This window comes from Onychomys torridus, chromosome 4 (genome assembly GCF_903995425.1).
Source record: "Onychomys torridus chromosome 4, mOncTor1.1, whole genome shotgun sequence".
Lineage (NCBI taxonomy): Eukaryota > Metazoa > Chordata > Mammalia > Rodentia > Cricetidae > Onychomys > Onychomys torridus.
In genome coordinates this window covers 54344160-54352086 of record NC_050446.1, presented here as the reverse complement: position 1 = coordinate 54352086, position 7927 = coordinate 54344160, and positions in this window count along the sequence as shown.

Below are 7927 nucleotides of genomic sequence, written 5' to 3'. Positions count from 1 at the left end.
TTCCTACAACTGAACGTTCTCACTGCATAGCCCTCACTGTCCCCAGTCTTTGTTCAATGCCTCCATTTTTGGGGAAACTTCCCAGATCATAACATCTTATCTCTCATTCTCTATCTGGTCCTCTTCGGTTTCCTTCACAGCATTTATCTGATAATTGGCCATTTGAGTTTTTGAAAATGTATTTTCTGTCTCCCCCTCACCACAGTGCAAGTTCTATGATGTCGGGTTTTAATTTCAGTTTGTGTGGTATTCTCAATCCCGAACACAATTCACCAACAATGAGCACTCCATAAATACACGTTGAAGAAATGAAAAAAGATGGCTATGAATATTCATTACTATAGTAAAGAAAGAGACATTCTCCCTGATTGTTTGGGAGTTATAATTTGTGCAATAGATTTAGAGATTATACGTCTTTCCATAAGCTATCAACCTGTCACTCACAGCATATGCATTTAGTTCCTAAATCTTCTTTGATTTCAGTCATTTGAATAACATGCCTGGGTTCTGCAGGTTGTTTTCAAGCCTGGATCAAAAGCACTTCTCATTTTGATCATCCCTGTAAGTGTTCCTCATTCAGCCCCAGCGAGGACACTCGGGATGCTCCCTGTGAGACCACCGTCTCCACTGCTTCCCAGCCTCTATCCATGCTCTGCTTTTCTCAGTCTAGATATCTCTGACTCTCTTTTTTATTCAGCTGAAGTTCAGAGCCTCTGCAAACCTTTCACCAGACACCTGGCAGTGACTCATGTCTGGGTCCTGGGAACACTTTGTGTGGAGTTGAGTTACAGCTCCAGCAAGTATCATGTTGCACTCAGTGTGTGTTTGGGCTGCTGTCTCTCAGTCAGACAGAGAGCAAAGTCATGCCATCCTCGTTTCTGTTCCCAGGTTTCCAGAGCACCGGAGCATTCTATTTTCTGTCACACAAACAAAGACATCTTTGAATTTACTTCCCTTATGCTTCTTTCTCGCTTGCATTCTGTTCAAGTAAAATATTTAAAAGTTGTTCACATGCATTTTCTGAAATACAATCGGTTTGACCAGAACACAGAATCGTGGGATAGCTGTAGAGGTGAACACACCCTTCTTGGAAGGAGGTAGAGGACAATATTTTCAGACAAGACCCCAAGCATTGTTCTTCTGGTTGCTAAGATAAGCAGCAGCAACAGCTCTCAGCATAAACTTGGTGCTATAGTTTACATAGAGAAGTCTAGATAAAGAAAATGCATGACTTTAAATTGGACATGGTCCTCTGCAGATCCAGCTCTAGGGAGGCCGAGGTGGAAAAATTATGATGAGTCAAGGCAAGGCGAGGCTGTGTAATAAGAGCCTGTCTTGAGAATTTTTTCTTCATCATTATGAATGGTGATTGGATATATTGCTGGTGTTTTTGAAAACTTTTTTTTATATTAAAAATTAAGGTTTAGAATAAAGTGGTTAAGTAGCGTGCATGTAGTAGCTCCTGTTTTATGTGTTCCCAAAGAAAAGCACTCTTTCTTCTTTCTTTCTCCAAATTGAACACAGCATCCACAAGGCATGAACCTAATTTGTGTTTTGATTACACTGACGCACAGTGCCAGAATCAAGTAACCCCACACCCCAAGAAGTGGCTCTAACCCAGGATGACACAATCTGTATTTGTCCCATTGCCAATTTAAAAAAGAAAGAAATGGCTTAAAGGCCCTTTGTTACATAATAATGTTGTATTCAGAGGGAGAGGGAAAGTTAGATTAATACAAAAGGCAATTCTTCCCATTTTCCACTTTATCCAACCCACCAAATCAATTCTTCGTCTCTGTATTGACAGCTCTTCCCTCGACTTCACTCCATGCCACGGGATTTCCCATGGGCTGCCATTCAGCTGCTGGCCATGGTTTGATGCACCTCTCCAGGGCAGCTGGAAAGAGCCAACACATGGGAAGAAGCCTGCTGATGGGTGGAGATTATTTCCAAATGGTTCTGACCATGATTTGCTAAAAAAAAAAAAAAAAAAAAAAGGGGGGGGGATGGCAGGGAATCTCACAGAATTATAAAAACAAAACAAAAAACCGAAAGAAAGGAAGAAAGGAAGGAAGAAAGGAAGGAAGGAAGGAAGGAAGGAAGGAAGGAAGGAAGGAAGGAAGGAAGGAAAAAAGATAGATAAACAAGAGAGTCATTTCTGACCACCAGAGAATTAATTTAAGAAGGGGCCATTTGAGGCTCCAGCCTCAGGCTTTCCCGGTCCAGCGCGGGACTCAAGGGTTTGGGCTCTGTAGTAAATATTCTTGACCTTTCTATGCAGGCTGAGGGCTGTAACACACTAGGAAAACAAGAGGGACCCAACTGTGCAAAATGGACTAAGATCGCCCTTCACATTCTGTCCTCGTGTACTAACATCTCAGACCTGGCTGGACCCACACTGAAATAGCATGTACCAGAAGTGTAACTTAAAGAACACCTTTCCAATAAGACAATATTTCACTATGCAGATGATGATCAAGTCTTTTACACCTTCAGTGTCAAATAAAACATGTTTAGACTTAAATGTTTTAGACATATTTCAATGATGAAAACCAGTCTGATGAAGTAAAAAAGTGATATTTTTGTACAATTGTCACAAGCTGATATAAGGTGTTTTTTTTTTGTTTTTTTGTTTGTTTGTTTGTTTTGTTTTTTTTCTGGAGTGGGGTTTTAAGAGTGCATCAGCAAATCAGAAAACGAGCACTTATGTACAGGATCTTAATATAAGATAAGAAGACTGGGAATGATTTACATTATCAGTAGTTGGTTGCATATCTGAAATATTTCACAGGGGTGTCTACTTAGAGGAGCATACATCTGGCCCTGGCAGGGCACTTGTCTGGTAACCCTTTTTCTCTTCATGGAAATATTCCTAGCTCTTCAGGGCTAAACTTCCTTGCATGGTGAGAGATGTTTTCTCACCCTCCCCAAGCTATTTCTGTTCTACCAGTCACAGTGTTTGGCCATTCACCAAATCAATAGATCAGCAACTTCACAAGCCAGAGGGTGAGCATCAGTTGGTCCTCGGCGCTCAGCCCTTGACATCTAAAACAGGCTGCTTTGCTAGAGGACAGACAGACTGCAGATGCATCTGAGAGGACAGACTTGACAGAAGCAGTGAGAGACACAGTGACTTTTCTCCAGTCTCTGAGATCACCAGAGATGCATTTCTTCCCTTAGGGCTCTGAGTTGCCCCAGGGTTATACTAGAACTCCTTTATCTTTCTACTTGGATCCAGTGTAAACCAGTTTGTCACTTGTGGAGTTGGAACACAGAGACAGCCATTTCAACATACACTGAACACTTAGTTAGTACTCATTGGAAGAAATTCTACTGGGGATGAGAGATGTACAACCATTGGCCTCGTTCTTTGCTACAGCCTACTATTCAATTAATGTATTATATGTTGTCAGAAGTCTTTGTAACAATTTGCTTGGACATTTGGATCATCATTTGGCATCCTTTGTTAATGTACAGCTAAAGCTTATATTAACCGAGAGTGAAGGGAAATTATTCATTGAAATTACAGGGTTTTTTTTTTTTTGTCTGAAATAATTGATGATTAAGGGGGAAACTTTGTATTATGCTTAAGTTATTAACATATGCTTACACACATCTAGATGAAAACACACATATCTCTATACTTTCCGTTTAGATCAAATAGTAAGCAGGAGGCCTGGATTCTAGGCTGTGATATTTTGTTCACTGACTCTGGAGTTGGGTTTGTTGCTTAACCTTTTAATTTAATGAAAAACAGGACATTGGAATAGAGGAGGTTTCCAACTATAAAAAAAAAATCCTATGACCTCATGACTAGAAAAATAAGTCAGTTTAGTTTTAAAATGTTTTGATGATTAGCACCAGCAACACCAGATATTACTTTTTACTGTTTCATTTGGCTTGTTTATAAAAGAAAACAAAACAAAACAAAATAAAGCCAGTTAACACACGTAGAGACAAGCTTACATTGGCCTAACGAAAACTTCTGGGGGGGAAAGGTCTACATGATGAGGCTAGAAGAGGATGAAACAAGCCAACGAGCTCCTCCAACTTAAAAGTTAAATTCACAGAGATTCAGAATTATGAAAGACTATTTTAAAAGATGACCTGATTTTTATACCTGTCTCATGGAATGAGAGAAATTCTGATCTGGATATTAAAACGTCAAATCTAAAAATGATAAAATTAGACACTCCATCATTTTTGTAAAACTATTAAACATTTTTCTTTAAAAATTTAATGATATATTAAATGTGTGCTATTACAATTTATGCCATCTCGTTTGGCAATTTTCTTTTCCTTTCCTTTTCTTCAGAACTGGGGAATTGAGTCCAGGACTTGAGGTGGCTGAAGCTAGGCAAGCACTCTACCGCTGAGTAGCATGCTCATTCCTGCTTGGACAATTTCCAAATTTTGATTTTTACTTGTTAAAAAAGTTCCTGAGGTTCTGTTTCTTTGTTTGTCCCTATAGGCCAGTTACAGGAGTCAGTGCACAGCGGGACCTCCTTCTTAGCTTGTTTGGTTCTTGTTTAGTTTGTGTGAAGAAGACTCAGAGCCAAGCTTTGGATCCCATATTTCCTGACATCTGCTCCCTGACACCTGCCTCCTGAGGACCCCCCTGCCGGCTCCCTCTGCTTCTACCCTGTCTCCATGTTTATCTTATCTTTATCCCAGGCCCTCACAAGCATGCAGTGTCTTCTCCTCCTCCACTGCGGAATCTTCTCAGTGAGTTCTCCCCTAGCGCAGTTATAACAAATGTACTCCACTCCCTGTGCTTTCCACTTGTTACATTGCTTATCCAGCATGCCTGGTCTTCTGATATGTCATGTGCTTTTCTTACTGATTGTGCTTATGGTCTGTACCCCCACTGAACACATGATCCCCAAAGCAAAGTTTTTGTTGTATCTGTACTGTAACCCCAGTATCTAAGGCAAAGTGGGTGCCTAATAAATAGCGTGGATGAGTGAGAACAGATACTCTCTGCTTAGTCACACTGTGGCTGACCTTAACTCCTATCGAATAGTGCTATGTCAGGGCTCTTCGTGATCCTGGCTACTCTTGGTTTTGTTTTGTTTTCCTTTTTAAGACAAGGTTTCTGTGTGTAGCTTTGGAGCCTGTCCTGGAACTCACTCTGTACACCTGTAGACCAGGCTGGCCTCAAACTCACAGGGAGGGATCCACCTGCCTCTGCCTCTGCCTCCCTAGTGCTGGGATTAAAGGCTTGTGCCACCACTGCCCAGGAATCCTGGCTACCTTTGTATCTCTTTTTCCATTTGGCTTCGCCAGCTGATTGCTTGATTAGACCAACTTTTTTGGACTAAACTCCCCCCACCCAGGTCATTTTTTGAAAAAGTGTGACCTGCCTGCTCATTATACCCAGTAGAAACCAGTAATAGTTAGGGAGCACACATATAGTCCAAGAGTACTTCCTGGGCACACCCCTTCAGCAAGGGCTAGCTATGGGAAGTATAATTTCTCCAGGAAGTCAGTTTTAGTGCTGGGAGTATTTTGAAAACTGCCTGTAGCCAGAAGGTTTCTCTGGTCCCTGCCAATCTCATGGCTCCACAGCCGCTTATAAAATAATCACTCAGAAGCTTAACATTAATTGTAAACTATATGGTTTATGGCAGGTCTCTTGCTAGCTAGCTCTTATATCTTAAATTAACCCATATCTATTAATCTATGTTTTGCCACGTGTTCCCGGGCTTTTGCCATGGTTCGGTCTGCTGGCATGTTTCTCCTTGGGTGGCAGGCTGGCATCTCTCTCCAGACTTCGCCTTTTTCTTTCCTGTCTCTCTTCTTGGATTTTCCTGCCTGCCTCTAAGCTGCCTTGCCATAGGCCAAGGCAGCTTTATTTATTAACCAGTGGGAACAATGTATATTCACAGCATACAGAAAGATATCCCCCAGCAACTTCCCAATGCTCCAACGCTCCAGTAAAAAGGCATTAACAATACTGGTCTGCCTTACCTTAATGAATTCTAAAGAGGCCCAAACATACCACACATGGAACATTCTTATAAAAAGTGGTTGGTTTCTGGCCGGGTGGTGGTGACGCATGCCTTTAATCCCAGCACTTGGGAGGTAGAGCCAGGCAGATCTCTGTGAGTTCGAGGCCAGCCTGGTCTACAAAGCGAGTTCCAGGAAAGGCGCAAAACTACACATAGAAACCCTGCCTCGAAAAACAAAACAAAACAAAACAAAACAAAAAGTGATTTCTGATATTAGTTTGTTAGAAAAAGAAAACAAGATGAGTTTAAGAATTCACATCCTTTAAAATGATATTTAAATGCAGCTTTAAGAAGCCCCAGGGAAATTGCACAGAAAAACATGAAATTTAGAAATGTTTTACTTAAAGTACCCTTCGGATTCTTTGTCCCTAACCTTGAATGTTCTTCTCCTTGTACACTGCTATCTAGATGGCAGGGGCTCTTTGTGCAGAACATCTAAAATGATATTTAAGATGCACTAATGTAAAGATCTCCTCAGAGCTACAAAATGCAGTTTGGAGAAGATATGTTTTTACCACTGTGTCTGCGGTAAAAACCTAAAAAGATTTGGGGATAATTTTGCTTCTTTTTAGTTGATGATACCTTGATATGTATGGCTAGCACAGGGAGGTAGCAAAGCAGTCATGTGATGTCAAGCCTGGTTTTGAAATGCCATCATTCACAGGCAGAATTGGAGGTTCTGTTTGGGGCACAATTTAAGAGGCACTAACGAGCTGGAGAAGGTGGGCGCAGTGTGAAGAAGGGGCATGGATGGAGAATATGCTGTGATTGCTGTTAGCAAATGTTCCCGAAGCTACATACGGAAGAACCTGGATATTCTCTGAAACAGAGTTTAGTTCTAGATTCAGGTTTGTGGACACTTTGACATACTTCGTTTCATATTTTATCATAATGACTTACAGTGCAATCATTGTTATTACTGCTCCCTTTTAGGGTAGTCATCCTGGTAGCGTCTGTGCTTGTCCAAGGTCACAGAGCTAGGAAACTATAGATCTAGGAGCTGCCTACTCTACTCAGAATTAGAGTTAAGACAGGTGATGTTTCTACCAATACCATTGTCTACCCACTACATTTGTAGAGACACACAGTTCAGTTCCACATAGCGGGCGGCAGGACCTTTCAGAGAAAAATGACTCTGGGTAGTGAGGGGTGGTCACTGGGAGCTCAAGCAAGGGATGGATACTTGTTTTGCAAGGTTCACTATAGTAATCAGCCTCCCCCCCCCCCCATTACACACACACACACACACACACACACACACACACACACACACACTCCAAGTGCTAAACCAGAACCAAAAGAACTCCAGATGTGGGGCCTACTCAACTGAAATGATGGAGCTAAGCTCATTTGGTTAGCCTCTGAGAGAGAGGTGCAACATCTTCAGCCTGTAAATTCATAGTCTGGTATCTTTCATTTGGTTTTGTTCATTTCTCTTGTTGCTTATCAAGTAACTGGGTGATATAGCATGGGAGGGGCGGGTAGGTAAAGTGTGCATGCCAAAGTCAGGGTGGTGTTGTAAGGGACAACACGCTCTTCTGTTATTAAGGCAAGCAAAGACTGTGAGCGGAGAAAACAGGTTTTAAAATGGTAAGCAGAGAGTCCCACGTGGTAGAGGGAAGAAAAGCATCACACTGGAGTGGTGATTTTGTTGTGGTTCCTCCCCTTTAAATGGATTGATGCTTAGTATTTTGTTGTTGTTGTTGAATAGAAACTGACTTAACCGCAACAGTTAAAGGAGAACTCTCCTGGTGTTGTGCATTGTGCTGTGTTCTGGGGAACGCAAAATGAGGGTGGTCAAATCTCCATCCTTTTAGGGATCACATGACCCAGGAAGTAAGACCACCAAAGAAAGAAATGCAAAAAGAAAGTGCCAAGGATAACCATAGGAAATCAGGGGCTCTATGAAGGTAGAG